The following is a 7,675-nucleotide window of genomic DNA, read 5'->3' on the forward strand; positions in this document are numbered from 1 at the left end:
CCCTTTCCGCCCCTCCCCCTTCCTCCCACTCCATCCCTCTCCCTCTCTCCTGACCTCTACCTCAACCACGATAATCATCATCTCTATAGGACCTTTTTTTTCTAGTTTTTTTGGCTTTGCATCTTGTTTTGGAAACGCAGGCGTGCGGGCGGACTCGCCTCTCACGACCCTCACCACTGTGCCTTATATGGCCCCGTGCGAGTATGCAACCCATCCGCACGCCTGCCATGCGGTACAGCATATCCAGTAAACCAAACATGTCTGTGCATTTCTTTTTCAGGGCACATAGCATTAATGAGCCAAACAAATGTATGCAATGTACAGGTTCTGGAATTGATAGAGTGTAGCTACCGAACTGTCGTTAAATGTTACTACTATATCACGTTCATAAATTAACTTTCGGAAGTGATGAAATACTTTGGCTAATAATCTTTTCTACCGTGGATACTTTGAGGAGAAATAAGATATAAACAATAAGGCCCCAGATCTTCTGTAAAACTATGTCTCCGAATCCATGAATACAAAACCAAGGCTATCGCCTGAAGCTGGACACTGAGCTAGAGCCCCCGCTCCCCTTTCTCCGCCCCTCTTCACCCCTCGGCAGTTCTCCTCCAGGAGCCGGAGAGCTCGCTCGCTCCGCCCTTTCAAAGAGAGCGTCGACTCGAGCCCTGCTAATTTCCGGCGTATATAATTGAATCGGGCGATTAGAGCCCCCTGGAGGAGTGCTTGGGCGCTGCTCCCGCCCCGCCCCGCCCCGCTCCACTGTCCGGTGTCGTTGTCGGGAAACCGTCCCGCGTTTGCTTGTCGCACAGGTGAAAAGGAACACGGAGATTTAATTAATGCAGATAGGGAAAGGACACCCCCCCCCCTCCTTCCTACCTTTCTCTTCCTCCTTACCTTTTTCGTAGCTTCAAGTCGTTTGCCGACAGCAAAAGGCGCAGAGCAGAGCAGCGCACTCTCTAGTTTGCGCGCGCATTTCCGTAAAGTCTGAAAAGCGCGCCGTAAAAAGATGACACGGCTCAAAGAGGAAGGCCTCGGCGACACACTTTTCTCTTTCAATTCCCTCAATGAGCGCGTTTTGCGTTCAGGGAGCACAGAGCTTGGGCGTAATTACGCGTCTTCTATGCCCTGTCGTCGTCGGCTTCCATGCGCGGCCGTGTGCGAGCCGCCGTGGGCTGCCATGGATTGCCGTGGAGCTTCCATGGATTGGCGTGAGCTGCCGTGGTGTCCCATGGATTGCCGTGGGGCTGCCATGGATTGGGCGTGAGCTGCCGTGGTGTCCCTGGATTGCCGTGGAGCTTCCATGGATTGGGCGTGAGCTGCCGTGGTGTCCCATGGATTGTCGTGGAGCTTCCATGGATTGGGCGTGAGCTGCCGTGGTGTCCCATGGATTGCCGTGGAGCTGCCATGGATTGGCGGGAGCTGCCGAGGGCTGCCATGGATTGCCGTGGAGCTACACCTTAGATTTGCCTTGGGCTACCGTGGAGCTGCTATGCATTGCCGTGAGCTCCCAATGGAGCTGCCCTTATGCATTGCCGTGAGCTGTCGTGATCTGTCATGGATTTGCCGTGAGCTGTGCCATGGATTACCGTGAGCTTCCGTGGAGCTGCCATGTATTGGCGTGAACTGCCTGGGAGAGGCTTTACATTGGAAGCTGCGGGTTTCAAGACAGGGACTGGAATTTCGATGGCCAATTTTAAAATATACACCCGACCTTGAAATCCAAGAAATTTTCTCGGATTTCAAGACATTCTTTTTACCGCGCACTATGCATTGCTGTGAACTGCCGTGGAGCTGCCATGTCTAGCCGTGATCTGACGTGAGAGCTGCCATGGATTTGCCGTAGAGCTGGCATGGATTGTCGCGAGCTGCCGTGAGCGGAGCAGGGCGTTCGCAGAGCCCGAGTGTGGCCTGCCCCCGCTTTCCAAAGGGAGGAGGGAATTAATCTCGCCGCTAAACTCGCCCGTCGCCCCTCTGGAGGCTGCTCATTGCAGGGCTCGTCCTGTGTAAGCTTTGGAAAGCGGAAGTGAAAAGAGGGCAAAGTCGTCTGTTTTTGGTCCTGATTGGCCTCGTCCAACCACGGTGAACGCGGAAGTGAAAAGGGACAATGATGCTTTGTTTGTTTCCCGCTGCTGAGCCTGTATGGAAATTTATCGCGCTGGTTTGGCACGCGGCATGCTCGAAAACCCCTTATAGACCACCCTCGCGAACCCGCGACACATGGGTTTGTCACTCTCCCTCTCACGGGCACAGGTCTGGGCCTTTTCTGACCGTGGGAAAGCAAGTTTTCACTGCAGTTTGAACGCAACCCAAACAAAAATGACGGAAGCATGTTGTAGGTCGTAAGGGTGGCACTGGATCGACCCCAGCTCGTCTAATCAGAGCGATTGCGGAAACAAATCGAGGGCAGAGAGTTTGTTCTACGCGTCTGCTTCGAAATAGCCCGGCCGAGCTCGGGGAATATGGCTAGTATTGACGTTTGGGGTTCTAAAAGAGATAAGCAGCAGGGAAGATTAGGAGGAAAATGAGAAACCACCTCAGCGTCAGCGGCCCCGACTTGGAGGGCCGACCAGCATCCACGTCGCCGTCTAGTACAAGCCCGAAATAATGTTCATACAAGTACATTAATATGCAATTCAGTCTGCTTTCCCTTCTTCATCCGCGGCCTCCAACTTGCGCTTAATTTAGCAAAGACGAGTCGCAGGACTCGGCAGAGAAAGGAGAGAGAGAAAGAGGGAGAGAGAGAGAGAGAGGTGCCTCATCTTACCTCAGGCTCGCGCTTTCGGCTCTCCAGCTACCAAAGGACACAGGAGCGAGTAAACAGCCTGGAGCCGTCTCTCTCTCTCTCTCTCTCTCTCTCTCTCTCTCTCTCTCTCTCTCTCTCTCTCTCTCTCTCTCCTCTCTCAAGCCCCTCCCCCTCCCCTTCTCGCAACTCCTCGACCCGCAGCCGATGGACGTTTCGTAATGAATGTAATTAAAAAGTTGGTTGGTAGCATGATCTGGATGGGGCGGCTCGCGGGCGCGCGCGCTCGCCGCGCAGTTGGCGCTGCTGCTACAGGCGGCCCACCTCCGCGCTGCCGGCGAGCTCTCGCGGAGTCCTTCTTACCCCATTTTCAAAGTTGTTCGGCTCGCCTCTCCGCCCCCGCCGCCGCTCGCCGCCCCCAGAAGGGTGAGACGAATGCTTGGGGGTGGCGCGCGCGCGCGCGCTCTCGCGGGGCGGCGGGGCGTACCGCGACGAGGGTGGAGTGGGGAGGGGGTCTTGTAGTAGTAGCGGGGCTGGAGCCGGGCCGGGAGCTGGAATAACAGCATAATCAGAGCAGGCCGGGCAGCACCCCGCCCCGAACACCAAGGGGGTAGTGTACATGCCTCTGAGTTTAAACCTAATTCAATTCTCGAGGAATTGTTTTTGTTTGACGGTCAAAATTTAGAGTCACGAGGACATTTATTTTACACCAAAGAGAAGGGTAGTAAAAGGCCAGGGATGAAAGTTTCTGAAATTTTCCGGAAAATTTTAGGGAAACTCCCGAAAGTCTGGGAAATTTTCTAATTTTTCACGGAAATTTTCCTAAAATTTACCAGAAACTTCCCGGGTTTCCAACCATATAAAAGGTCCTTCCTTAGTTTCGGCGATGACGATACATGCGCGAAATTTGATTGGAAAGCAATTCGAGCGCGGGTGTGCGCGCGCGCGCGCTCACCACTGATTGGAAGGGAGGTGCGGATTACCGAGGTTAACTTCATTAACCGAGTCGCGGCCCGGGCAAGCATCGCGTTCTGAGGCCGGTACAGGAAGTAGAAGACAAGTCCTATGCGGATTATTATACAGATACCAAAGTTCCCGTGGGGGAGCAGGGGGGAGGGGGTATATCTCACCTAGTTTCCGCCAATTATGTTCTACCGCTGGGTTGGCACGTGCAAAATGGCGGATGGATAGCCTGCCGGGCCGGCCTGCTCATCTCTCGTGGCCGATCGATGTCGTCTCTCGCTCTCTCACTTTTTATCTCGCTCTCTCTCGCTCTCGGAGAGGCCCGAGCCGGGGCGGAAGGGGACGAGCTGTGTATACGGCAGCTCTTGCTTTCCCAACCCCAACGCCTTTTGCCTCAGAATGAGCGCAGAAGCCGGAGCGACCCCGACAACCCCTACAGAGCGGAGGCGCGAGAGAGAGAGAGAGAGAGAGAGAGAGAGAGAGAGAGAGAGAGAGAGAGAGAGAGATCCCAAGTCGAAATTACGACCCAAAATCAGACGTCCGTCTTGATTTTTCCAGCAAATTTGGTATGAGACACACACAGCCAGCCAGGTGATGTGGATTCGTGTCAAAGTGGCGTCAAAGCAAATTTCGCTCTTCGCCAAACTTCCGCGCCAGAATTCGTTTATGGGTTGGTGTACAATCAGCAAAGGCAGATGGAAGAAAAACGGAGAAGAATTACCCTCGGAATTACCCGGAACAATAAACGTTCCTGATTGGTTGAGAGCTACCCGCCGCTAGGCCCGGCATCGATTCATTGATTTCGCCACTTGCGGTGCACGAAGAATGCACGAACGTCGCACACCTGTATGTATGCGACAAGACATTGTAGGGCGGATAAAAAATTATACACTTGAAAAGGCAGCCATTTTTTCGCCCTAAAAGTCATCCACACATTTGCAGGTGTGCGAAAATTTGTCGGCAAACCTGCAGGTGTCAGGTGTGTAAATTTTGTCCCCCCCCCCTCCTGCAGGTGTGCCCGTACGAAAAATATTAGTCCGGCATCAGTCCGTTTTCGGTCCGGAAAGAGTCCGGCTGGACATCGAGCGGACTAGTCCGCGAAAAAAGCCAGATCGACCAAAACCCGACCTATTTGCCGGACTAGTCCGGCTGGAACAAGTCCGCTTTTATAGTGCGCATCTCCGCCTTACCGGACTGATCGCGGGCTGGTCCGCACGCAGAGCAGACCGAAAGCGGACTACCTGTAGCACAGCTGACCTCCACCGTGCCAAAATTGCTTGGGAAAAGTGCAAAGTTTAATGTTTCTTATCGCTGAATAAAGTAAAATATCACGACAGCGTAAATCAAAAACTGATCATAGAGTGTAAGGAACGAGGCGAAGCCAAATCCGTTGTCTGACCGAAAACAGACTAATGACGGACTAAAGTTTTTCGTACGGGTGGGGCATTCGTATACACTTGGATTTCCTGAGTCGCATGTGTGTTTTCCGCGGTCGAAACGGCGCGACGACGTCGTCGCCCGAACCCGATACGCGTCTCGTCGCCGCCGCCGTTGTCGCCCCCAGTCAGCCCCCCCCCCCCCCCTCCCGGCTCCGGGAAGAGGCAAATAAGCAGTCGGCAGTCGGTGACACGCGGGCCCCACCGCCGCCTCCGCCTGCCTCACCGCCGTGGCGAGCCGAGGTCATCTTGTTATCAAATCTCTCTCCAGCCATGCGGCCAGGAATGCCGAAGAAATTCCGCGCCCGGGCTCTGCGCTGGGAAACGAGACAGTTGATTTCCTCGGGGAAGCAGGCGAGCAGGCCAGGCGGGGCGGCGGCTCGGGCGCATAGTCCTGCCCGGGGTCCTAACGCCAGGGCTAAGGCTCTGCTCCGGGAAGGCGGTCGCGGTGTGCGCACGTTGTGAAGAATTACCTCGGCTATGGCTGTTGGATTTTTGGGGGGGGGGGGGGGGAGCACCCGGGCAACCCTTTGTGACGACGCCGACGCCCCTGGCGGGTGCACGACCCTGCGCACCCTGCGCGCGCCGCCCGCGCGGGTGGGTGGGGCGGCATTCCTGCCATGTGTGTGTGTGTGTGTGTGATCGCCCGCGCATATGTGAGTGTGTCAAGGACGTTTTTTTTTCTCCTCCGCTCCTCTCCCTATCGCACCCCGCCCGCCGCCGCCGCTGCCGCCACCCGCCACCCTCTTTCCGCATTTCTGTAAAGACGGGGGGGCGAAGCGGAGGACGCAACACAATATATAAAACCCGTACATGGCGAATCAACACCGTGCAGCCGGCGGGCCGGGGGGAGGAGGAGAAGGGGGAAGGGGGGCTGCCCCCGCCCCCTTCGCCCCTCCTCCAGCCGAGACAGCTGATCGGCGACGCAATCCCCTCAGCACGCGCCCCCAACCCCCCTCCCTTCCCCACCTCTCTCTCTCTCTCTCTCTTGCACACACGCGCGCGCTCGCGCAGCGGGGGCGTGCCGATGCGTGCCGATCCCCGGCCCACGCGTCCTCCTGGCCCGTGCCGGGTGGGTCCCTCCCTGGAGGGCCCCTATGATGGGAGCCCAAGTGTGACCCCGATGTGAACCTGGTGTGAACCTGGTGGGACCCTGATGATCCCATGGTAGGCGCCCGAGGGGTCCTTCACTATAAATTCTAGCGTACACCGATTTTTCTGTTTATTGTGATTTTTCTTGATTCATTGTGATTTTTTATGATTTTTTGTGTTTTTTCTGATTCTTCGATGTTTTTTTATGATTTTTTTTCATGATTTTTCATGATTTCTTATGATTTTTTTCTTAGGGTGTTTACCGAATTTTTTGAGAGAAGGACCCCTCGTAGGCGCCTTGTGGACCGCTGGTGGGTCTCTCGTGGGCCTTTGGTGGGCTACTAGTGTTGGGCCGCTGGTGGGCCACTGATGGGTCCTTGGTGGACCGCTGCGGTGGGCCACTGGTGAGACCCTGGTGCGTTCCACTGGTGGGACCCTCCTGGTGGGGCTCTGGTGGGCCTCGCACGCGGTCCCGTGGCACCCCGACCCCAGCAGCAGCAGCAGCCGGTCGGGCGAGTCGGGGGCGGACGCGTGTCCCCGTAACCCGCTTCTCTTTTTGTGCGGGCGCGATCCGGTGGTGTGAACCCGATCCCGGTGGCACGGCGCGGGCGTTTCTGGATGCGTCTCTATCGCACGGGAGGGGGGAGGGGGGAGAGAGAGGTGGCTTCTATTTGCAGTGCTATTAACGCGACACCCACCCGAAGCGAACCAAGGCCGAGCAGCACAGCAGTGCTTATTCTTCAACTTGGGCGGCGGGCTGTACTACACCACTCCACCACCACCACCCCGCCGCCCCGACTGTGCGCCTGCAGAGTCGAGCGTAGGCCGACCCGCAACGCATCGCAGCGTGGTGTGCTGCAGTGGGCGCGCCCCCCGACGACGACGACGCCCCGTTTACCACCGCTTAACATTCCAACACCCCCCAACGCCGCCTTCCGCTTTGTCATAGTTTGGTCTTCTTTCTAGAACACGCGGACTATAAAATAATAAAACAAAAAATTACCGCTGATGACTTTGCCTGCAGAGTCGCCCGTCCAAATATCCCGCCTCCAGGGGCGCTCTGGCAAGCACACAACAGCAAGTACTACCGTATCCACTCGATCCGCTCTCGGACAGGACGCAATTCAAAGCCTCTCGTCGATGTAATGATGATGATGATGATGATGTGCAGGCCACAAAATAAATAATGTTTTCAGGACGAGAGGGATCACCACCGGGTGCTTCATTCATTGTTTCTTCCCAGGTGGGGTTTACTTTATCTTGACTCGACATATCTCTGAAACCGACAACTTTACGTAACCAGTATGTGTGCCATGTGTGATCGCGGCCCGGTTCGGCCCCTACTCGTGATATTAATAGTACAAATGTAGGTGGATTCGCTCTCGAATCAACCGGCGATACCGCTGCGCGCGGTGCCGTGCCGGCTGCAACCCCCCCCCCC

Source organism: Frankliniella occidentalis, unplaced genomic scaffold (genome assembly GCF_000697945.3).
Source record: "Frankliniella occidentalis isolate FOCC.00 unplaced genomic scaffold, Focc_3.1 Scaffold9, whole genome shotgun sequence".
In the NCBI taxonomy this organism is placed as follows: domain Eukaryota; kingdom Metazoa; phylum Arthropoda; class Insecta; order Thysanoptera; family Thripidae; genus Frankliniella; species Frankliniella occidentalis.